The 26,635-nt window shown below is 40.6% G+C and overlaps 1 protein-coding gene across 1 annotated transcript in view; it reads right to left on the bottom strand.

Moving 5' to 3' along the window:
* Positions 1-26,635, bottom strand: part of Dscam3 (Down syndrome cell adhesion molecule 3) — a 295,926-nt gene that overhangs the window by 185,085 nt on the left and 84,206 nt on the right. The window contains exon 2 of the mRNA XM_012286811.2: positions 20,905-20,957. The gene's annotated coding sequence lies outside the window, so the exon portion shown is untranslated. The remainder of the gene's footprint in view (positions 1-20,904; positions 20,958-26,635) is intronic.

The raw sequence follows: 26,635 nt of genomic DNA, 5'->3' as shown, positions 1-26,635 counted from the left end.
GTTGCCGCATTGGGAGTATCGAGATCCGAGGGGTGCATAGGGTATTTAGATGGTTATCCCTACGCCCTGTGAAACGGCTATTTATCGTCGCTGGATTGCGGTTCTATGGATTAGGCCCTTCGCGGTTGTGTATCGGAATATCTCGACGACGAGCTACTCCGATTCGTGTAATCGCGTTGTAAATTGACCGCTGGACGCCTCCACCCTTTGTTTACGTGATTCGCTCGCTTCTACGTTCTTTGGGAAGGTCCGTGAAAATTTAACGTAGTCATTTACGGATATTTTTATATTAGTATTTGTGTCAAGCATCTTGCAATATTCGACTTTGTTAAATATGCGGTAATTTAACTTTCTTTAACTTTGTCTATAAAAATCAATACGGGGGTGAAAATTACTGATTTATAAAAATTTCATTTTTGCAACACTTGAATTTTATTCAATTTACGAAAGTAGCTTCTTTTGACTGTATACGTGGTGTAAGAGAGAGACAAGAACTCAAGTGCGTCATCGAACCCCACGTGACGCACTCGCGCTTGAACAAACCTCACTCGAATTTTTAATACACTTTAATTTGAAGTCCAACTATAATTTGCATAGTCAGGGATTACCGAATACATAGTTGACATAACATATTAAGTTTCTTTGTCTGGTTAAATATTATAGCTGTGATTACCTGTTTCTGACTGACGCACCTGATGACGCAAGGGGTGAACCTCATAAAATTAATTCTTTCTCAACATAAATCAGTCAAAATTGTTATTTTAATTGTTCTTCAACTTCGTTTACCTCTTCTATAATTTTATTTTAAAAATCATTTCTCGATATTATTATATACAATCCATCTTTTGTCTCACAATATCATTCCACAGGTGACGCATTCATACTTCAACTGTGAAAAATTTTACTCAACTTTTTTAATGCACTTCAACTTGAATTTTAAGTGCAACCATAACTTGTATGGTCAAGCAACCTAACTACGAAACTAACATAATTGAATCTACAAATAACATTTGAATCTTCCTCTGCTTCAACATTACAGCAATTATTATCTAGTCCCAAATGACACACCTGACAAATACAAGGGCTTAATTGCATATAATACCATTTACAAATTCATAGATTGAATAATTATTGATAGAGCTATAATGATACGAACAGTGTTCGCCATCCCTAAGTTAAGTTTATAAGCTTGTCATTAATAATTAAATCTGTCGATAATGTTGTCCCAGGGGCGTAGTGAAGGCGCATCGAACGGGTCCAATCGGAATTTTAAATCGTCCTAGCGTCGAATGTTTGCTCGAAAAGCTTTCAGCCTTAAATTATTCATCGTATGACCACGGCAGTTTGCTCGTTAAAAAAGAAGCTCTTTATGTCTAACAGCGTGTTCGATCAAAAGGGTACTTGCGAAACAAAAACAGCACAGGAACTCATGCTCTTTCATTTCTTGAATCATCAAACTAAAAATTGAGCGAGTTAGAAATGTGAATGAAATGCCGTTGAAAAAATTCTACCTTGATCGATACAAAGACAAATATTTAACCAGAGAGCGGTATTAAATTATTCATGGTAATGCGTGGATATGCAGCGCGTAGAAATTCAGGGAGGGAAAATGGGACGCGTAGAATTACAGCGGGTAGAATTAGGATGCGTGGAAATTCAATGCGTGGAATTAGGGGACGTGAGAGTATGACGTGTAGAATTGGGGAACGCGAAAGTGTGACGCGTGGAATTTGGGAAAGTGGAAATTACGACGCGTGGAATTAGGGAATGTGAGAATACCACGCGTGGAATTAGGGGATGTGAGAATACCACGCGTGGAATTAGGGGATGTAAGAATTCCACGCGTGGAATTAGGAAATGTGAGAATTCCACGCGTGGAATTAGGGGATGTGAGAATTCCACGCGTGGAATTAGGGGATGTAAGAATTCCACGCGTGGAATTAGGAAATGTGAGAATTCCACGCGTGGAATTAGGGGATGTGAGAATTCCACGCGTGGAATTAGGGGATGTCAGAATATCACGCGTGGAATTAGGGGATGTGAAAATACCACGCGTGGAATTAGAGGATGTGAGAATACCACGCGTGGAATTAGGGGATATAGGAATACCACGCGTGGAATTGGGGGATGTGAGAATACCACGCGTGGAATTGGGGGATGTGAGAATACCACGCGTGGAATTAGGGGATGTGAAAATACCACGCGTGAAATTAGGGGATGTGAGAATACCACGCGTGGAAATATGGGATGTGAGAATTCCACGCGTGGAATTAGGGAATGTGACAATTCCACGCGTGAAATTAGGGGATGTGAGAATACCACGCGTGGAATTAGGGGATGTGAGAATACCACGCGTGGAATTAGGGAACGTGAGAATTCCACGCGTGGAATTAGGAGATATGAGAGTACCACGCGTGGAATTAGGGGATGTGAGAATACCACGCATGGAATTAGGGAATATGAAAATACCACGCGTGGAATTAGGAGATGTGAGAATACCACGCGTGGAATTAGGGAACGTGAGAATTCCACGCGTGGAATTAGGAGATATGAGAGTACCACGCGTGGAATTATGAAATGTGAAGATACCACGCGTAGAAATATAGATTATAGAAATTTAATGCGTGGATATACAGCGCGTTGAAGCTCAGAGCGTGGAATTACAGCGCGTGGAATTACAACACGAGGAATTATGGCGCAAGGAAATACAACGCGTGGAATTAGGAAATATGAGAATACGATGCGTAGAAATCCTACGCGTAACAATGCGGAGCTCGAAAATGTAACGCATGATTTATTATCTAAAAGGAGTCTCTACATCTAACATGTTCAAAATAAAAAGCAAACGAAGAGTAAAACTTCCTCCCCCATTTTTCAAATTGTCATTGCAGTAAAAGTTCCATCGAAGAGAGGGGAAAAAATTCGAAAAGTTGAAAGGTAGATAAAATTCTGTCGGAAGATTCTACCCTGTTCGATTGATACGATGTCGAGCGTTTGACCGTGGCCATAGCCGGTAGATTTACGAGAGGGAAAGTTCGCAAATCTTAATAAACTCGCCGATGCCGACCACTTCTTTTTCCCTTCATGGAAGGAGGGCCGGTGATGCGGTTCCTCGAAAACGCGGGGTGGGAGCAGAATACCTATCGATTTCTCGCTATCGGGTGATCCGATATCCCGATAACACACGCTTCGAATGGCGTAGTTCGTCGGACTGTTCTTCGACAACCTGCTCGAAAATAGGACCAGATAGTCCTGAAACCGCTGCGATTCGCTCGGACCATCTGGGTTGAAAATCTGCCGTGAACTTTCATTCGCTTCTGCCGATGAGGATCTTTAATTTTTGTGTCTCCGAACTTATCAACATCTTGGACCATATCTATTGTCAATGCTCATGGTTCTCAAAATCAATACATATTGGAAGTTCAATATATAATATAATTTTGGTGACATTTTAGTATTCTCGGTAAATAATTACGGTTTCGAAATATTAATATTAACTCTTGGAAATCGGTTTCTTCTATCTAATTACTTACTAGAAAGAATTATAATGAGAACATTTGACCACATTATGCATAAGAAATTGATGAAGAAACATTTGACAGGAGATAAAAGGTTGAAGAAGTAGGTTTTAGATAATGGATGGCGATTCTTTGTGCAAGTTCGTGGAACGGGTAAGCGAAGTATTTCTTGTTAATGACGAGATTAAATGAAAAGATAATATCCTCTAGAATATTCTATGTAATATCATTAATGGAAGCTCTATCCATTGAGGTAATTAACCTTGTAAATGGTGCTTTATAAGAAAGTATAATTAGTGGTTCAATTTATCGGATATAAAATAAGCGATGATATTTAGGTTATCGAGAGATTCATCTATCTTTGGGTGCATTCTGTATCTTCAGTACTTAGGCTCGTACTTGTTGCTTAAAGTACTTGAACCTTGACCTATTTCGTTACACAGTGCCACGTCGTGCTATTTCGCTTCGTTTCTTATTTAATACTCCGTTAATATTGTCACGTGTCGTAATTCCACGTTCTATAAATTCACGCATCTATAATATCACGCGTCGTATTCTCACGTCTCCTAATTCCATGCATTGTATTCTCCATTTTTTCTAATTCCATGCGTCGTATTTTGCACTTCACTAAATATCACGTGTCCTATTTCCACGCGTAAAATTCCCACGTATCCTATTTCCACGCGTAGAACTTCCACGCGCCCTATTTCCACGCGTCGTACTTTCACTTGTCCTAATTCCACGCGTAGAAATTCCACGTATCCTATTTCCATGCGTGGAACTTCCACGCGCCCTATTTCCACGCGTCGTACTTTCACTTGTCCTAATTCCACGCGTAGAAATTCCACGTATCCTATTTCCATGCGTGGAACTTCCACGCGCCCTATTTCCACGCGTCGTACTCTCACTTCTCCTAATTCCACGCGTAGAAATTCCACGTATCTTATTTCCATGCGGAGAACTTCCACGCGTCGTACTCTCACTTCTCCTAATTCCACGCGTAAAATTCCCACGTATCCTATTTCCACGCGTAGAACTTCCACGCGCCCTATTTCCACGCGTCGTACTTTCACTTGTCCCAATTTCACGCGTAGAAATTCCACGTATCCTATTTCCATGCGTGGAACTTCCACGCGCCCTATTTCCACGCGTCGTACTCTCACTTGTCCTAATTCCACGCGTAGAAATTCCACGTATCCTATTTCCATGCGTAGAACTTCCACGCGTCGTACTCTCACTTCTCCTAATTCCACGCGTAGAAATTCCACGTATCCTATTTCCACGCGTAGAATTTCCACGCGCCCTATTTCCACGCGTCGTACTCTCACTTCTCCTAATTCCACGCGTAGAAATTCCACATATCCTATTTCCATGCGTAGAACTTCCCCGCGCCGTATTTCCACGCATCGTATTCTCATATCCCCTAATTCCACGCGTTGTAATTCTTCACGTTGTAATTCCACGTGCCTTATTTCCACGTGCCTTATTTCCACGTCCTGAATTACAACGCGCTGTATATCCACGCATTAAATTTCTATTCATTGTATTGGGTTGTCCGGAAACTTCGTCCCAATTTTCGGTAAGCGGCATGAAATTTTATTTAGAATAATTTTTCACCAAAAAGCCTGAGACGTTCTGGAAGGACTTCTCAAGTTGCATAAAAGATGGAGAAAGGTTATAGAACAGAATGGCATCTATATAATTTAATGAATGTGTTCCAAATTTAAATGAGCTGCGCTTCAATTCCTCTTAAAATCGGCACGAACTTTTGCAGACAACCCAATATTTATATCCCATATTTCATCGCGTGGTATTTTCACATCCCCCAATTCCACACATCGAGTTTCCACGCTCCGCATTTTACAGCGTACATTATTCTTTCGAAATAACGCAACAGCAACGACAGGAAGTTGACGGATAAGTTGCAAGGACCGTTTGGAAATTTGGCACGCTATCGACGCAAGTACAAAGCAACCGGTTGTTTCGCGTTGGCGTTGTGTGGAGTGGAACCCTGGCAACCCGCAGAGTGTATCGTCGCGTTTGATGGCTCGGCCATTCTCGCTGAATTACGATGGAAACGCGTGCATCTCGCTCGAGTGTATTCCGCTCGGACGATTTCTCGTTGGCCGGTGGTGCACGCAAACCGACGAGCTTCGTCCTTTGTCGATGTAGCCCGCACACGGGACCGGACGCGTGTGACCCACTACCGTGCTCCGCGCTACGTATTCCACGATCATGGTACTTTCGTTCGACGACGCGGCAAATGAATGCACCGTACGCGCCAGTATTTAACCGGGTATCCGGTGCACAACCGGGGACACCGACAGGAAACGCGCTCAACGGCTTCGGCATCAACCGGCCATTCAAACGTGTGTCTACGATTTTCTTGTGTTTATAATAATCGAGAAATTAGCTCCATTGGGAGACTTATCGTAATTATTTTTAATACTTTTCTGGTGTTGTGTAATATTGAGGAGGTGTTATCTTCACGCGTTGTACTCTCACATCTTCTAATTCCATGCGTCGTACTCTCACGTCCACTAATTCCACGCGTCGTATTCTCCACTTTCCCTAATTCCACGCGTCGTATTCTCCACTTTCCCTAATTCCACGCGTTGCACTCTCACGTTCCCTAATTCCGCGCGTCGTACTCTCACGTCCCCTAATTCCACGCGTTGTAGTTTCCACGTTCCCTAATTCCACGCGTTGCACTCTCACGTTCCCTAAATCCACGCGTCGTACTCTCACGTCCCCTAATTCCACGCGTAGTAGTCTCCACGTTCCCTAATTCCACGCGTCGTACTCTCACGTCCCCTATTTCCACGCGTTGTAGTCTCACGTCCCCAAATTCCACGCGTCGTATTCTCCACTTTCCCTAATTCCACGCGTCGTACTCTCACGTTCCCTAATTTCACGCGTCGTACTCTCACGTCCCCTAATTCCACGCGTCGTACTCTCACGTTCCTTAATTCCACGCGTCATATTCTCCACTTTCCCTAATTCCACGCGTTGCCCTCTCACGTTCCCTAATTCCACGCATCGTACTCTCACGTCTCCTAATTCCACGCGTCGTATTCTCCATTTCCCCAAATTCCACGCGTAGAAATTCCACGTGTCCTATTTCTATGCGTTGAATTTCTCCGCGTCGTATTTCCACGCGTCGTACTCTCACGTCTCCTAATTCCACGCGTAGAAATTCCATATATCCTATTTCCACGCGTTGAACTTTCACGCGCCGTATTTTCACGCGTCATACTCTCACATTTCCTAATTCCACGCGTCGTATTCTCCAATTTCCCTAATTCCACGCGTTGCACTCTTACGTTCCCTAATTCCACGCGTCGTACTCTCATGTCCCCTAATTCCATGCGTCGTATTTTCCATTTCCCCAAATTCCACGCGTAAAACTCCCACATGTCCCATTTCTATGCGTTGAACTTCTATGCGTCATATTTCCACGCGTCGTATTCGCACATCTCCTACTTCCACGCGTCGTACTCTCACGTCCCCTAATTCCACGCGTCGTACTCTCATGTCCCCTAATTCCATGCGTCGTATTTTCCATTTCCCCAAATTCTACGCGTAAAACTCCCACATGTCCCATTTCTATGCGTTGAACTTCTATGCGTCATATTTCCACGCGTCGTATTCGCACATCTCCTACTTCCACGCGTCGTACTCTCACGTCCCCTAATTCCACGCGTCGCACTCTCGTGTTCCCTAATTCCACGCATCCTATTTTCCGCTTCCCCCAGTTCCACGTGCCGTACTTCCACGTTCCCTAATTCCATCTGCAGAAATTCCATGTGTCCTATTTCCGTACGCCCTAATCCTTCACATTGTAATTCCACGCTCCCTACAATAAAGCCTTACACAATTCTCTATCTCTCCTGTTAGCAAGAAAGCTCAAGAAAGCTCCTAAATAATCTTCCCAGTTTAAAATCCGTCATCCTAAATCTAGTGTTAGCCCAGTAAGGGTCCGTTGTCCGGCTGTCATTAATGTATCGCCACGTAACGGTAGGTATCGTCGCGGCGCTGCGAACAAACAGCAGTTCAGTGCATAGTAAACACGGTGCAACGGCAGATGCAGTCGCCGGGATCGATGGGACGCCGTGCCACGTCGGACTCCCCGTGCATTTGCGGCCTGACGCCGCGTCGCGACGCGTCGCGTCGCTGCGTCCCTACCTAATGAATAGAACATAAATCCGCCGGCCTCCAGCCGCGTTAACCGAGCTACCAAACCGGTATCTCTCGCTCTCTTCCCTTATTCCTACGCGTTTCTATACGCTCGTGTCCCAGCTGGATGTTGTGGCTCTGCACCGCATCCGGCTTCTTCCTAGCTGTTCAAACTGTAACGTCGTGCTTCGGTAAATGAGACCGCGCCGTTTTGTTTCCCTCAATTTCTAGCCATTCAAGAGTATCGATTTGTTCGGCTTGCTCGATCAACGTTTTGCGGCACTTTTCTCGTTGTAGGCTTTTTGTAGACTTTTCATGTTTTTTATTTTTAGAGGTCTTTTAGTTCCGTTGGAAATCTGTTCGTTGATTTTTGGAGAGTTTGTGGGTTTGAAAATTTAGGGCTGTGTATTTGGAGAGTTGGGGATTTGTAGACGTAGCTATTTGGGAATATTTAAATTAGGGTTGTTGATGTTTGGGAATTTTAAAATTAGGGGTTGGAGAATTTTAGGAATATTCAGATTTGCAGAGGGGGAAGTTTGGGGAGGTAGAAATTTTGAAATTGGTGGTTGGAGAATTTTAGAAGCATTGAGATTTGCAGAAGGGAAAAATTTGAGGGTGTAGCAATTTGAGGAAATTTAAACACGTATAGACTTACAGAAGGAATTTGGGGATTTAGGAATCTGAGGAAATAAATTAAATATTTAGAATTTTAGAATTGCAAAAGTTGAGTCATTGAAAACATTCGGGGGTAAAACAGTCCGTACATAAACTTCACAGAACATCTACCTACTTTTTACCGAACATCCATCTCCACATTTAACCATAGTCTTCGCAAAGCAATTTCTATTTTAAAACACTTCCTTGTTCGAAAGTCTCGTTTGCCGGACGCACCCTGCGTTAACGACCAAACGGAAGGCGTGCATCCTCTTCTACCCCGGTGAAAAGAAATAAAACATCGGCGCGATTCTTCGTTCCCTGATAAAACGGCTCGCTACCGTGGACATAAATTTTAGTGCGCGTGTTCGATGAAATATGCGAACCGAGCCGTCCCATCTTCCTCGTTACCTCGTTCCGTTCCGTTCGGTTATCTTCTTTCCTCGCTCGATATACCTCATCGAAACTGGTAATGGAAACATGAATTTTAGATGGACCGAGAAGATTCTGTTAATGGTCATCGGATCATCCACCTTCCCCTTTTTTCCTACGTCGACGTACGCTATTTCTACGTAATAATATCGGCAATACAGAACGGACTTTAATGGCGGGATTCATTTCTGGCGCAAATTTAATTGCGCTGATTTAATGAACGTCGATTTTATGGTCATTCGGAAAATTGTCGACGTTTATTTTTTCTCGTCTCACATTCTGTATTTATTTCGCTAGTTATTAACATAATTAAACATGAGAATTTTTTAACAATACAATATATTGTAAATGAACTACGAGATACTTATGAATGAATTACATGATTTTATATAATTGTACGTATATTACACGAGTGAAAGTTGGAAAATTTTTACGAGATTTCAGTCGTAATTGGCGGTCGGTATAGGAAATGACGAGTTAAAATTTCACCGTCCCAAAAGTGTCGGTTTGCCAAGAGAAACTGGCGGGCTTTTTACACAATTACAAACTCGCAACGACTTCCCCCGCGCGTTTGTTTCTCGCGGACCTAATTACGTAGACAAAACAGGTCTCGCTCGAGCCACGAGAATCCCGAGTTTCGGAAGTCTGACGAATTAATTTCCACCATTTTTTTCGTTCTGCCTGTTTTTCTGCTCTGTGCTCGGCATTCCGTTCAAATTGTATTCCGAAATTTATCACCCTTTTCGAGAGGAATTATTATCTTAACAAATGAATTTTATTACTATTGTGGTATTAATAAAGTACATGTAGACTAATTAACGAGCTGTTTCACCTGATCATAATTTCCTTCGCGACACAATTTCGTACATAAACATAATTTCTTTTTAGCAATATTTTCGTACCATAAACGTATCGTTCGTCGAAAGAGTGTGCATCGAGAGAAGCAAGAAAAGAGTACTATTATTAGCGGGCGTGTACCCATTTCTTTTGGAGTGGCGAGCTGTTTTTAATCGCGTACACCCGTGTAATTTGCATTCGCGAGCAATTTGCGCGACAATTAAGGGGAATCTGCGATTGCACCGGCGTGACGCTGCGACACACTTTACAGCACGGACGAGAAGACAATGGGTGCTGCTCTCATTTACGAAAAGCACCCAGCTATAGTCAAAGCGAACTGGCTGGTAAAAGAGGTGGAGCCACGTTTCAGACAAACTTCGCGTTACCTCTTTTCTTTTTCCCTCCTTTTTTTTCGGCATAGTTTCTTGAAAGTGGCCTTCGAGCCTACATTTCCGTTTCGAGATACTCTAACTGTTTATTCTCTCCACGGTCCTTTTGCTACTTCTGCACGTTAATTGCTTTTCTTTCTGGGTGATCCTTTAGGAAACATGATCTGCTTTAATGCGCAAATCCTAACCTACTGAGTAGGCTGTCTATAAGTAATTATTAATAAGGGAAGAAGATTAGGAAGTTAGACATGTGACTTCATCACATGAAGTTATCACATGAACTCACCATATGATTTCACTACATGACGTCATCATATGTCCTGATTATATGACTTGATCACATGACTTCACTACATGACGTCATCACATAACCTCACCACATGATCTCACCATATGACTTCACCACATGACGTCATCATATGTCCTGATAATATGACTTGATCACATGACTTCACCACATGACGTCATCACATAACCTCAACACATGATCTCACCACATGACTTCACCACATGACGTCATCATATGTCCTGATCATATGACTTGATCACATGACTTCACCACATGACTTCACCATATGACGTCATCATATGTCCTGATCATAAGACTTGATTACATGACTTCACCACATGACGTCATCATATGTCCTGATAATATGACTTGATCACATGACTTCACCACATGACGTCATCATATGTCCTGATCATATGACTTGATCACATGACTTCACCACATGACGTCATCATATGTCCTGATCATATGACTTGATCACATGACTTCACCACATGACTTCACCATATGACGTCATCATATGTCCTGATAATATGACTTGATCACATGACTTCACCACATGACGTCATCATATGTCCTGATAATATGACTTGATCACATGACTTCACCACATGACGTCATCACATAACCTCAACACATGCTCTCACCACATGACTTCACCACATGACGTCATCATATGTCCTGATAATATGACTTGATCACATGACTTCACCACATGACTTCACCATATGACGTCATCATATGTCCTGATCATATGACTTGATCACATGACTTCACCACATGACTTCACCATATGACGTCATCATATGTCCTGATAATATGACTTGATCACATGACTTCACCACATGACGTCATCATATAACCTGATCACATAACCTCATCACCCTGATGGTTTAACATCACTTCATCGTTAAATGCTCACTTCAGTGATTTATCATAATTTTATCCATAAAAACAGACTATTTGAAAAATTCTCTTTATCTACATCTACAGTAACCTACATAACCTAAATCTTTTGATAACCAGACGACGCAAAAGAGTGAAAAATCGTGCGTCTCGTCAAAAGTGAACATCCCACAGACTAAACCACGATGAAAATAAAAAAGTGAAAGATGCAAAAACTTTTGAAAGCATAAAAGTATCTTCAAATATTTCAAAACGCATCTAAAATATCTCAGCAAGCGTTCGTCGTTTCAAAAAGTGCATAAACCGTGCAAAAATGTCCCAAAAAGGATAAGCAAACGTAACCAGATAAAATTTGCCAACATCTTTCGCTGCTGAAAAAGCGAAGCACGTATCTCGGACACTTTCACCGCTGGTTTCGGGAGAGGGAAAAAAAAGGGTGATAAAAAGAGAGGCAGAAGAGGTCGTGTTTAAAGCAGGCTTCTCGAATCGGCTCATAAATTCGTATCATTCGGTCCCTCTTTCGTAAAAGCAGACTCACGCGTGTGGAGTGGATCGCGATCGTGATTCTCACGCCCTTGCCATTGCCATAAGGCGAAACTTTGCCAGAGAAAAAGGAACGAGGGAAAGAAATACGGAGGAACGATTCTGAAAGGGGAAGAGCTTATGGGGGAAAGTTTTATGGTGGCCGAGGTGAAACACGCGTTCGCTGCTCGACCGTGATGTATTTAAAGCGCGGCGGCTTTTACTTTTAAGTTCGTCGCTGACTTTGCGGAACGCAGATTTTTGGTATTTATGGAGGAGCGCAAAGTTTTTGCTTGGGGATTTTAATGGTAAATGTGTTAAATTAATTATTCTTTTTAATTGTAGCATGAGAATAAAAAGTTTGAGAAAATTCTCATCTACATTTTTGTTCGTTGGAGAAAATACAAGTTTATAAGATTTAAGGAAATAATTGTAATTTTAAAAATCACAAAATTAGCAATTATTTGTAAAATTTACAAAATGTTTAACTTTTTAAAATTTTCAATATTCGTAAAATGCCTAACGCTATAAGATTATAAAATTCCCAATATTCCCAAAACCACAAAAAATTCAAGTCTTAAAAATCCCAAAATATCCAATTTCTTAAAATTCCTAAAATCATTGAAATCCCCCAAATCCCTAATATTCTAAAAGTCCCCTAAATGTTATAAAATTTCCAATATTCCCAAAATTACCAGAATTCCAAAATTCCTAACTTCCTCAATTTCCAATATTTCCAAAAAATCCAAAATCCCTGAAAAGTCCCGAAATTCCTAAAATTCCCAAAGTGTCTAAAACCCCCAAAATTTCATAAGCCTTGAAAATTCCCTAAATTCCCTAAACTTCACAAATTCTCCAAATTCCACAAAGTCTCCAAATTCCCCAACTTCCTAAAATTTCCAAAATGCCTAAAACCCCAAAAATTCCAAAATCCCTGAAAAGTCCCGAAATTCCTAAAATTCCCAAAGTGTCTAAAACCCCCAAAATTTCATAAGCCTTGAAAATTCCCTAAATTCCCTAAACTTCACAAATTCTCCAAATTCCACAAAGTCTCCAAATTCCCCAACTTCCTAAAATTTCCAAAATGCCTAAAACCCCAAAAATTCCAAAATCCCTGAAAAGTCCCGAAATTCCTAAAATTCCCAAAGTGTCTAAAACCCCAAAAATTTCATAAGCCTTGAAAATTCCCTAAATTCCCTAAACTTCACAAATTCTCCAAATTCCCTAAATTCCCCGAATTCCCCAAATTCCCAACTTCCTAAAATTTCCAAAATGCCTAAAACCCCAAAAATTCCAAAATCCCTGAAAAGTCCCGAAATTCCCAAAGTGCCTAAAACCCTCAAAATTTTAAAAGCCTTGAAAATTCCCTAAATTCCCCAAATTCCCAACTTCCTAAAATTCCCAAAATGCCTAAAGCCCCAACAATCCCAAAATCCCCAAATTCCCAAAAAACCTAACAGCCAAAAAATCCCCAAAAATCACAGCAGAAACTGTGGCAGAAAAACGAAAGAAAAAAAAATACAGGAAGAAAGGTAGAACTAAGAGAAAGAACAGTTTCGGGTTCCGTTAGGTGAGCAGCTTATGGGGTAAAGTTTTATGGTGTTCGAGGTGAAATACGGGTGGGGTATACGGCAGGGACGTATTTAAAGCGTTCCATTTAATGGAATATTTAGCGCATCGGACTCTGCTTAAGAAGTATCCAGCTCGCGAGCGGAATTTCAATGGCTCGTGGAACGAGAAAGATTTCTATGGGCCAGCTTTCTGCTCTTGCCAGCCTTCGGAATACGTAATGAACGAAACACGTTGTGGAAGAATAATGTGTAATTGTTATGGGTTGCGCACCGACTGGTTAATGTATCGTACTTACATATGGTGGAAATTAAGACACGTCTTTTTATTTTTTTTTATTGTGTCATATGAAGAAGAAATAGGTTAGTCGTATATGTTACATACTTTACTTTAATATACTTAATTTTTCAGTTAGCAATTTTTGTTTGAAGGATATTGAAGGATTTTATTGTCTGTCATATGAAGAAGAAATAGGTCACTCATATGTGTTACATACTTAACTTTAATATACTTAACTTTTCATTTAACAATTTTTGTTTGAAGGATTTTATTGTGTCTGTCATATGAAGAAGAAATAGGTCACTCATATGTGTTACATACTTAACTTTAATATACTTAACTTTTCATTTAACAATTTTTGTTTGAAGGATTTTATTGTGTCTGTCATATGAAGAAGAAATAGGTCACTCATATGTGTTACATACTTAACTTTAATATACTTAACTTTTCATTTAACAATTTTAGTTTGAAGGATTTTATTGTGTCTGTCATATGAAGAAGAAATAGGTCACTCATATGTGTTACATACTTTACTTTAATATACTTAACTTTTCATTTAACAATTTTAGTTTGAAGGATTTTATTGTGTCTGTCATATGAAGAAGAAATATGTCACTCATATGTGTTACATACTTTACTTTAATATACTTAATTTTTCAGTTAGCAATTTTTGTTTGAAGGATACTGAAGGATATAAGAGTAGGATTTAACTCACTGTCAAATTTTAAGCATCAACAGATAATTTTATCTTGTGAGTTATACATATGCCACATATGCCAAATTCATAAGTTAGATACCTTTGAAGAAATAATTTTGAAGACTGTAAAATTTGGAAGTTTATAAAAACACATTGTACACATTTTATTTAATATAATTCTATAACAAAGAAATAAAAAAATGCGTATGGAAATCCCTATTTAACGTCAGCAAATAGGTTAAGATCCAACCATAATTTTTACTGTACCCAATTCAGATTTACGTTTCGATCGTAATATCGAGGTGTGTATTTGTTCAATTCTGCCTTGTTTGCGTATGGATGTATACGTACATGATCAACGACCACTTGTTTCAGTCGAAAATAAAAGTCGGAAATTTGCAGTGTTGTATATAGACAACACACTACGAGAGGATTTTCAATGGCTGGAAATGTTTATGAAATTGTAATACGAGCGCGTGTCGTATCGAAGGATTACCGAGAACGGAGTTCAACACAAAAGACATTTTTATGTAAATCCTTCAAAGGATAGACAATAATTCTAGGTATTATACGGGACGCTGGATAAATCTGAAATCTCTGGTGAGATACGACGGACGAATATAGAATTCAAGAAGTTTTCCAACGAGAATGAGAAACAAGTGCAACACTTGCAGAATAGGTGGGTGAAATATTATACGGAAGTGATGTCTTATCTAGGCAATACACCCATTAATTCTTTATAGCTACACATATTTTAGCTTTAATTAATTATTTAAACTGTTTTAGAGCATTAATGTAACGTGAACTACTATTGAACTACTAAAGAATTAATTCTCTTACGAGGTGCAATAAAGTACAAATTAATTTGATTCAAATTAGGTTAGATTTCCTTAATTACTAATGCACTCTCTCCCCATCTAATTTAATCAAGTCTAAATAAATAAAATTGAATATTTCTAATCAACTCTAAATTCTTCTATAAAATTGCCCCAAAGTGCAGGTTATGTATCTTCTAACAAAGATGGCGACACAAAAATACAACATACCCTAACGTCACATACAACGTCACAAAAATTCGTATAAATATCCTGTGGTTCCGAAGTACATTACACAATAAAAAATTTTACTGTGACGAATATAATTAAACCTAAGATAAGAATAACCAGTAACCGAGATCCATAAAATTCGCAAAGATGAACCACCATCGCAAAAGAATCGCGATGGCGCGAACGTAGAAGCAGCTCGAGCGGAAAGAAATCGAGATGCATTATAGAGGACAGGAATCGAGGATCAACGCGGATCCTCCCTCGAATTCTTCGATCGATTGTTTGCAGCGGAATCGGGCGCAGGACGAGCGTGGAGAGGTATTTGCCCCGATGAAAGGCCCTTTCAGGCCGAGACAAAAGCGCCGCCGGCTTTCCAAGCGCGATCGATCCGCCTCTATAAAGGGACAGATGGAACCTGCGAGCGGACTAATTCGAGCAGCCATTCTCGAATCGGCGCGTAGCGTCGCGACGCGATCAGAGAACCGATCGCGGGCCTCATTCGTGACGAGTCGACCGAAACGAAAGATCGAAAGGGCCCACCCTTTCTTCCTATTCAAACTGATTTCTACCCCCTTTACACACCCTCGTAGATCCCTGCTACCTTTTTGAACTAACCCGATTTCGCTCAAAACTGTTTGCGTTCATTGTCTGTTCAGCCCTTTTCGAGGGCATTCATCGCAGATTTTTGGATCGAATGTCATTTTTCGGCTTGGATTGGTTACTGGGTAAATTCCAGCTCTTTTCAAGTATGGTGCTTTACCGCACGTGTAGATTTTCCGGAGATAATTTTGGGTTTTATGATTGAAATGTTAGTCGTTCTTGAGTAAGCTTATGTGTTATAATTGTCGAACACTTGTGGATGATCAGCTGATCGACTCGAAATATTTTAACGGTGTAGTAACATTGAACGTTTCAACAAAAAATAACATTGTCATGACAGCAAAGAAAAAGTTCCTCAAAAACTTCAAAAGTATCTCTCCTTCCTCCATATTTTTTCTCCTCCATCAATGTCTCCATTTTCTTTCTCCAAAACCTGGATCTCCAAATCCTAGAAGTAACACGTTAGACACACCGATTAAACTGCTAATTATTTTTCAAAAAGCATGCCATCACAGGGAAGATAATTAAATCTTCCAGGTCCATGGAACTCAGGGACCGTTCGATCCGCGACGTCGAAATATTAATTTGCCCGCAAGCGTCAAGTTTTTGCATAGTAATAGGTGGGACAGGTGGTAGACGAGGTCGCAGAGAACCGATAACGACGGTTGTATTCGGCTGGGATGTGCCATCGAGGTCGAAAGGCCGGTTAAAGGGCAACCAGAGACAGAGGTCGACCTCGCTCGTCATTGTCGGACAAGCTTTGATCTACGAGAGCCATCCGGTTGCGGCCACGCGTATCTCCGTACGCGTAATTAGCTGGGAAACGCTCGTCTCGCGATTGAATAAAGAAAAATTTACCGCGTCAATTGGCGTTCCTATAACCGATCGGAGGAACGCGCACTCCGATTCGCTCGGAGTAGCAAGCTATCGGTTCGCTTTGAGAGGCAAAGCGAAATGAAAAGTCGCATTCCTCTGCAAAATTAATTTTTCTTCCCGGAAGTAGGGATGACTTCCTGTGATTTCGCTGGCGAGTGCGTCAGACATTATTGTCACATTTCAGAGATTATTGTTGTAGTGTTAAAGATAGAGATATGTTAACGTTAGGGACACTTTAGACATTACCGGTGGACGGGTTGGAATTAAAATTAATTTGGAAATTCGATCGAGTTGAAAATATGAGTCACATTTGTCACATGTGCGTCATGAGTGCGTCACGGATATTTCATGCCTCCATTGAGAATGCGTTATGAGTGCGTCATGAGTGCGTCATGGATATTTCATGCCTCCGTTAAGAATGCGTTATGAGTGCGTCATGAGTGCGTCACGGATATTTCATGCCTCCGTTGAGAATGCGTTATGAGTGCGTCATGAGTGCGTCATGGATATTTCATGCCTCCGTTAAGAATGCGTTATGAGTGCGTCATGAGTGCGTCATGGATATTTCATGCCTCCGTTGAGAATGCGTTATGAGTGCGTCATGAGTGTGTCATGGATATTTCATGCCTCCGTTAAGAATGCGTTATCAGTGCGTCATGAGTGCGTCATGGATATTTCATGCCTCCGTTGAGAATGCGTTATGAGTGCGTCATGAGTGCGTCATGGATATTTCATGCCTCCGTTGAGAATGCGTTATGAGTGCGTCATGAGTGCGTCATGGATATTTCATGCCTCCGTTGAGAATGCGTTATGAGTGCGTCACGAGTGCGCCATGAGCCCTTCATGAGTGTGTCATGAGTGCGTCGTGGGTGCGTCATGAGTCCTTGATGAGTGTGTCATGAGTGCGTCATGTGTGCGTCGTGAGTGCGTGATGTATGTCATATGTGCGTCACGAGTGCGTCCTTAGTGCAAACTGGGTGCGTCATAGGTTTGTCATGAGTGCGTCCTAAATGCGTCATACGTAGAAAACAGTATTATAAGACAGAGGGTTATAAGACTACGAAACTCTTACTGTCCTGTCTACTTCAGCTATACCCACACCCTCTTATTTCGAATATATCAAATATAAATGAAATTAACATCAGTACTAATAAAATCAATCACGCGTTACAATAAAAGACCAATAGTACAAAGGTACAATAAAAAAAAACACATCTGTAACATATTCCCACAAAGAAATCTTTTGAGTATAACAGTTTGACCAGCCACAGTATTTCGTCCGTCAGCCACGTGTACGTGAAACCATGCTAACACGTGCACACAAATGTGTATATACGCGTGTACGTGTGTCCGTACGTGTACGCAGGGTGTTTGTACGTATGTATGTGTGCGGCCACGTGAAAGGGCCTTGTGTATCGCAGAGTGTACGGATGTCCAATGGACAAATACACGCTAGGCCGAGCACGAAGGCACCAGAAGCTGTCGTGTCATTACTCTGTCGCGACTCTCCGTTGCACGAGATCGTGTACGGCATTCGGTTCGTTATCGAAGGGCGTGGTATCGTGATCGATTTTAACGCTGTCCGGTCAACGACAGAACGATACGTGTTTTCGATAACGAACTTCCCCGTAGCTGCTTGTTATTTCGAGGTGGACGCGATTAAAATTTGCTCGATTCGAACGTCGATAATATTCGTTTGCACCCCGTCATCGTAATAACCCGACGATTATTTAGCGAATTAACGAGTACAGTGATACCGGCAAAATGGTACCGCGGAAATTGTAATTAATAAGGATACTTTGCTTTTAAAATTAACTTTCCAATGTGCATGTATATTTATGCGGATCGTGTTGGTACTTTACGTTGCATGACCTGGGATATTTCTAGGTGTGGTGTTTCTACACCTTGTAGGACACGTGATCTTTATATGCGACGTATTTTCTCTCGATCAATTTCCATGTGCACTTCCACGTGTTTGTATGGTATTTATTTGCAAGGTATCTCTATACGGTATATTCCTATACGCGCTGCATTTCGATATGTTGAAGTTCCATGCGATATATTTCCACGCGTGATATCTGCACGCACTGTATTTCCACGCGTGGTACCTCTACGCGTAATATTTCCACGCGCAGTAATTCCACGCATGTTATCTCCACGCGTTCCGTATTTCTAAACGTTGAATTTCCACGCGCCATAATTCCACGCGTGGTACCTCCACGCGCCGTAATTCCACGCGTTCGTTATTTCCGCGCGTGGTACCTCTACGCGTTAAATTTCCACGCGTGCCGTATTTCTACGCGCTGAATTTCCACGCACCGCTATTCCACGCGATCCGTATTTCCACGCGTTGAAATTCCACGCATCGTAATTCCATGCGTTCCGTATTTCCACGCGTGGTACCACCACGCGCCGTACTTCCACGCGTCGTAATTCCACGCGTGGTAACTCCACGCGCCGTACTTCCACGCACCGTAATCCCACGCGTGGTACCTCCATGCGCCGTATTGCCACGCGTCCTAATTCCACGCGTGATACCTCCACGTGCCGTAATCCCACGCGTGGTACCTCCGTGCGCCGTATCGCCACGCGTGGTACCTCACCGCGCAATATTTCCACGCATTCTGTATTCCAACGCTTCGATTTCCCACATGTCCCATATTCCCACGCTTTGATTTCCCACAAGTCCCATATTTCTACGCCTATTATCTCCACACGTCGTATTTCCACGCGTGACATCTCCAGGCACCGTATTTCAACGCGTCTTATATTGCCATTCGCCGTATTTCCACGCGTCCTGTCTCTACGCGCCATATTTCTACTTATTACGTCGCTACACGTTTCATTGTTACATCATTTCAAGTTCTAACATACATCATATCACGTAGAACCAAACTAACTTGTTATTACCAACCATGCATGACCCACTTTAATCAAAGCATCAACAATGATAACAAATAGAATAACAAAAAACAACGAAGTGCGATAAACAATTTCAACTTTCAAGTACAATATACAAAGTGCATTGTTAAAAGAAAATTTTGCAGTGTTTGAGGAACATATAATTAACTCCAGTAAGAACAGTCGTACGAATAGGGGCTTAAATACGAAACGAGGTCGCGTTTTGAAATAATTCCGTAAAACGAGTTACACTTTTAATTGGTGCATTCTTTATGTCAGTTTCGACGTCAAAGCGTTGTTAAAACGGTAATAATCTCGAGGGTGTTTTAAATGCGAACGAATAATTGTGTTTAGCGTGGAGGCAACCGAGTTGGAAGTAGTAAATGTCAGTCACTGGAGATACGTGTCTGACTAATGCTTTTCTGTACTACTGAAATTCTAATTCTCAATATTACGTGTTAATTACAAATTACAAAATTAAATCTTATCTAAAGATAAAAATTATTTATTTCATTCTTGTATTAAATATTTTGATCCAGTTTTCATTTCAGTTTTTATTGATACTAATTAACGCGTCGACATTGACGTCCATGATGCATTGCACTTGACGGAATTACAGAGCAGCAAATGAAATTGAAACGTAAAATACATTGATATTTTCAGTAACTGTTACTCGGAGTTGACGAACGGAAGAATAATATCGCGGAACAAAATGAAATAGAACTAATGGACTTTCATATTTATACTTTCCGTAATGGATGTATTAAATTCTTTTCTCTTTGAAACAGTACATCGAATAGAAGATGATTAAACGAGATCGAACGATTAGCTAATACATCGATTTTTCATTTACGATATACGTAACATCGCGTGAGATCCGATTGTTGAAAACGATGGTGGCTTAATGGTACACAGGTTTAATTAATGAATCACCGATTGCTAATAAGTTAAAACCGTCCAATCACGTCACGAGCGCAACCGGGCGCCGATAATGAATTAACCTTAAACACGCGACTAATTTCAGACGACCCATTAAGTGCATCAGTCGATACTGTTAATTCGGTTACGAAACAAATTTCGAAATCGAACCGCAATTTGTAGCTGTCCACGGACAATAATTATTGTCACCCCATCGATTGCGGCGATTATACATTTCTCATCGCTACTGTTCTATTCATGCATTGAATTATGTTTGCTTTTTGAATAAACTCACGTCAGAGAACTGTGGTCTTCGATCTCGTCTCCAGGTTGACCTCCAAACCCACTCTGAAAACAAAATTGCACTTTTATTTATTGGAAATTCATTTGGATATTTATTTACGAGGATTATTTAGATAAAATATACGTACAGACGGTAAAATACGATAGATTAAATATGAGGCACTTCTTTAGACACAAAAATTGCGATCACAAGAAATTGGCGCGCAACAATGACACATCGGATAGGTTCGGGAGTGTTCGGTTCGCGTCGGGTTAATGGCGTCGTGTGACGCGCGTCAGTAGAGTCAGTCAACATTGTAAGTATTCTTTTTTTGTAAAAATGTATTAGAAGTTATAAACTACTTTAGGACTATGACAACTTTAGAATTTGGATATTTGGGTCTTTGGAGATTCAAATTTGAGGAGTTTGGGACTTTGGAAGTTTAAAATTATGTAGTTTTTAAACTTGTATATTTTAAACTTCAAAAATTTAATACTTCGAGAATTTCAAACTGCGAGTACATGGGCTTCCGAAGTTCGGTACCACGTGACTAACCGAACAGCGCCGAAGAGAGTCGAACTCCCCCGACTTGTCACTGTCTCCCGCTCATCGTGAATTAAAGTCAAGTGTTTATCAACAGTGCAATAATACAAGTTCATTATAAATCAATTATGTTATAAAACAAAAAAAGAATCATTTATACAGTTGTTAATGAATAAATTAGTGACTACTGGACAACGGAAACTGCTTATAACACTGCATCATAATGCAAGGTATATTTTTCATTTAACCTCAAACGCATCGACGAAAAAATTGACGATTACACAAAAATGAAAGCGTAATCAAAACACTCGAGAATCAACTATAAATTCAAGTATTTCTATTCCAGTTCATATTCCAACCTTCTCAATCCTCCCTAAAGCCACTGAAAGTTCGCATATTATAAATCTGCAAAGATGCAGTCCACAGTTCTCGAGTACGGTGGAAAATAAAATGGGACTTCGCAAACAGTTGCAGCGAAAGAACACACGCGAAGAAAGCAAAAGGTAGGTCTCGAAAAGAAAATCAAACACACGGTAGGATGAGTAAAGAAAAAAGAAACGTATAGAAGCACAAAGGTAGGTGCATCGACGCAGAGGGGGCCGGGGAGAAAATAATTTAGTCGATCGAAGGAGCTGGCTCGACGAGAACGATTCTCGAAAGTATCGAAAGCACAATATGATCGAATCGTTGGCATGCAATATCGCGAGAATTACAAGGGAAACAAGCGAAAGAACGGGCCACTTGACGAGAAATCGTTCACGCTCGAGTTTCGTGACCGTTTGAGAATCTAGACAGACCCGAGAGAGAAGAACTACTTTATGGAATACGAAACTCGATAGGGATGCTGCACCTCCATCGCCCTCTCACTATAGCCGTTTTCAGGGTGCAAATAACTCGCTGAAATCGGAGACTCTCGAATGTCGCGGAACGTTTTCTCGGCTCCCTTTATTACGTGAAAAAGATGGCACGTTTCATGTACATTGGTCTGTCGTTTGATACTTTATGGGGGTTCATGGAAATGCGCGCTTTGTACATTTAGACAATGCTTGAATTTTATTGGGGAGAAAGGGAGAGTAAGGGGTTTCTGGATGAGCAATTCTTAAGTTTGAAATTTTTATATTGACAAGTTTAATAATTTTATATTGTCAAGTTTGAAATTTTTATATTGTCAAGATTAATATTTCTATATATTGTCAAGTTTGAAATTTTTATATTGTGAAGTTTGTAATTTTTATATTGTCAAGTTTGAAATTTTTATATTAACAAGTTTAATACTTTTATATTGTCAAGTTTGTAATTTTTATATTGTCAAGATTAATATTTCTATATATTGTCAAGTTTGAAATTTTTTTATTGTAAAGTTTGAAATTTTTATATTTTGAAGTTTGTAATTTTTATATTGTCAAGTTTGAAATTTTTATATTGTGAAGTTTGAAATTTTTATAATGTCAAGCTAAATATTTTTATAGTGTCAAGCTTGAAATTTTTATATAGTCAAATTTAATATTTTTATACTGCCAAGTTTCAAATTGTTATATTATCAAGTTTGAAATTTTTATATTGTTAAGTATAATATTTCTATATATTGTCAGGTTTGAAATCTTTATATTGTGAAGTTTAACATTTTTTTATCTTGAAGTTTGTTACTTATCAAACGTTTTGAGGTGTGATATTTCAAAGTAATTGACAGCGGAGATTTGATAAAAATACTGAAATATGTTTCGATCGCGTAAAAGACAGAGGCCATTTTCTTTTTCTTGAAGATTTAAAGAATGTTCCGAATCGCAACAGGTTCTTTTAGAAGATAAACACTGGCACGGTCTGCTACTTACTGCTACGGTTGTAATTTATCGTATCCCGACCACCCCTGTAGATATAAGGGTTCGTTTTTACGATATCCCAACTGACATATACCATATGTTACTCTAACAATTCTTGCGTTTCTTCAAATAACTCTAAAAACATTTCTTCGTTATTCTTTTTTTATGGTACTCCATTTTGATATATATGTATTCTTTTTGTGAATGTGTGGTATCAGTTAGATACTACATTCCCGAATCTCCTTTTCACATTCCACGTTGCACATTTTGTTTTTACTCTGAAATCGCTACATCCCTGTGTCCCCACATTCCTATATTCCACATGTCCCTATATTCCATACGTCCCTATATTCTACATGTTCCTATATCCCACACGTCTGTATATCCCACACGTCCCTATATCCCACGTCCCCGTATCCCATGTCCCTATATCTCACGTCCCTATATCCCCCACGTTCCTATATCCCACACGTCCCTATATCACACACGTTCCTATATCCCACACGTCCCTATATCACACACGTTCCTATATCCCACACGTCCCTATATCCCACACGTCCCTATATCCCACGTTCCTATATCCCATACGTCCCTATATCCCACACGTCCCTATATCCCACACGTCCCTGTATCCCACACGTCCCCATATCCCACGTCCCCATCTCCCACACGTTCCTACATCCCACACGTCCCTATATCCCACACGTCCCTTTATCCCACACGTCCCTGTATCCCACACGTCCCCATATCCCACGTCCCCGTCTCCCACGTCCCTATATCCCACGTCCCCGCCTCCCACGTCCCTATATCCCACGTTCCTATATCCCACACGTCCCTATATCCCACACGTCCCTATATCCCTCACGTCCCTATACCCCACACGTCCCTATATCCCACACGTCCCTATATCCCACGTCCCCGTATCCCACGTCCCTATATCCCACACATTCCTATATCCCATACGTCCCTATATCCCACGTCCCCGTATCCCACGTCCCCGTCTCCCACGTCCCTATATCCCACACGTTCCTACATCCCACACGTCCCTATATCCCACGTCCCCGCCTCCCACGTCCCTATATCCCATATGTCCCTATATCCCACGTTCCTATATCCCACACGTCCCTATATCCCACACGTCCCTATATCCCACACGTCCCTATACCCCACACGTCCCTATATCCCATACATCCCTATACCCCACACGTCCCTATATCCCACATCCCCATATCCCCACATCTCCATATCCCTACATGCCCATATCCCCACATCCCCATATCCCCATCTCCTCATATCTCCACACCCCAAACCTCAAATTGCCACCCACCAAAAAATCCCAAATTCCCAAACTCCTCCCCAAAGACAAAATTGTCGCTCGAGCATAGTCTAATAACATGTTTCACCCATCTTCCTAGATCGTCATCGAACGATCCATTTAACCGTACTTTTTGCCAAGCGAAAGACTTTGTTGCGCTATCTCGCGACACACAGGTCGCTCGTTTTTGTTTATATCCCGGTTGTCGGAGGGGTTGGGAGGAACGAAAAGGGGCCGAAAGACGAGGAAGAACAGGGCGAAACAGGCCAGAGGATTTCGTATGAGCCGGCTAGAATTTTCGTCGGGTACGTTAAGTCTCTAAGCGGCTTACGATTTCGTTCTACGCTTTGGGAACTGTGAGCATAGGGTGAAGAGAGGGTTACAGGAAGAGGCTGCAGGAACTTCCTGCTGGTCAGAAATGGAAACCAGAATGTCGGATGAAGAGGAAAGAATCGGGGATAAAATGAGAACCTTTGAAGTATCGTTTGTCTGCACTCTTTTTTACATTTTTAACGTTGAATTGTTCTTCTCTGATTTTAAAAATTGAAGCTGACGCTTTCAAACACCCTTTGATTCTTGTAACGTTCCTTGACACTTATTTTCCTACAATTCCTGTAACTAACGAAGGTTGTACTTTTATGACGAGAAAACTGGTGTCAAGATTTATGGAGCGCTAGAACGTATCGACGTATCGAATTACGGTCGAAAACATTCGTACGTGGTGGGGTACAATTTGAAATTTAAATTTGGCCAGGGATTCGCGTCGCGTTTAATAGAGCAACAATGGCACGCTAATGCGCGTATCGAGCGTCGTGTATTAATTAGAATAATAAGTCTAACCGTGTCGCGTTCAGTGAAATACAACGGGAAACGGAATTAATGATGTGCGACAGGAATCGAAGCCTCTCTCGGTTCCTCTGCGTAAACCGATTACACGAGTCGCAGAAACGTTTTTTGTAGACGACGATTATTCTCGGTGAATTAATCGAGCGATGAATTTTACACGAATTCAAGTACAATAAATATAGAATCGGGAGCTTCCTATTAGTTTATTTGCTCGTTTTTAGAGTGGGAGTTCAACGATACTCTTCGACGATCGCGGCGGTGAATTCGAACATTTCGCCATGAAAAATTAACGGGTGTAATCGGTTTATTGGTCATTTGTTTGAACTGGAATTTAAACGGACATCACTTGATATTGCGTTGTATTTGTAGCGATCTCGTCCGTTGTTGTCGTGTGCGAGATTTTTGGAAATAGTGGTTACAAGTAGGGGGACTTCGAGATTTGGGAATTTTGGAAAGCTTTTGGGATTTGGGAATTTTTGAAGGTTTTTGATATTTGGGTATTTGTATAAGTTTTTGGGATTTGGGAATTTTTAAAGGTTCTGTGGTATTTGGGAATTTTTGAAAGTTATTGGGATTTGGGAATTCTTAAAGGTTTTTGGTATTTGGGTATTTGTATAAGTTTTTGAGATTTGGGAATTTTTGCAGGTTTTGTGGTATTTGGGAATTTTTGAAGGTTTTTGGGATTTGGGAATTTTTGAAGGTTTTTGGTATTTGGGTATTTGTATAAGTTTTTTGTATACTTGTGAATTTTTGCAGGTTTTGTGGTATTTGGGAATTTTTGAAGGCTTTTGGTATTTGGGAATTTTTGAAGGTTTTTGATATTTAAGTATTTGTATATGTTTTTGGGATTTGGGAATTTTTGAAGGGTTTTGATATTTGAGTATTTGTATAAGTTTTTGGTATTTAGGAATTTTTGAAGGTTTTGTGGTATTTGGGAATTTTTGAAGGTTTTTGGTATTTGGGAATTTTTGAAAGTTTTTGGTATTTGGGAATTTTTGAAGGTTTTTGATATTTGAGTATTTGTATAAGTTTTTGAGATTTGGGAATTTTTAAAGGTTTTATGGTATTTGGGAATTTTTGGAGGTTTTTGGTATTTAGGTATTTGTATCAGTTTTTTATACACTTGTGAATTTTTGAAGGTTTTTTGGTATTTGGGAATTTTTGAAGGTTTTGTTGTATTTGGGAATTTTTGAAGGTTTTTGGGATTTGGGAATTTTTG

This window comes from Megachile rotundata, chromosome 4 (assembly GCF_050947335.1).
Source record: "Megachile rotundata isolate GNS110a chromosome 4, iyMegRotu1, whole genome shotgun sequence".
NCBI classification, from domain to species: domain Eukaryota; kingdom Metazoa; phylum Arthropoda; class Insecta; order Hymenoptera; family Megachilidae; genus Megachile; species Megachile rotundata.
This window is presented reverse-complemented; position numbering and strand designations above follow the sequence as displayed.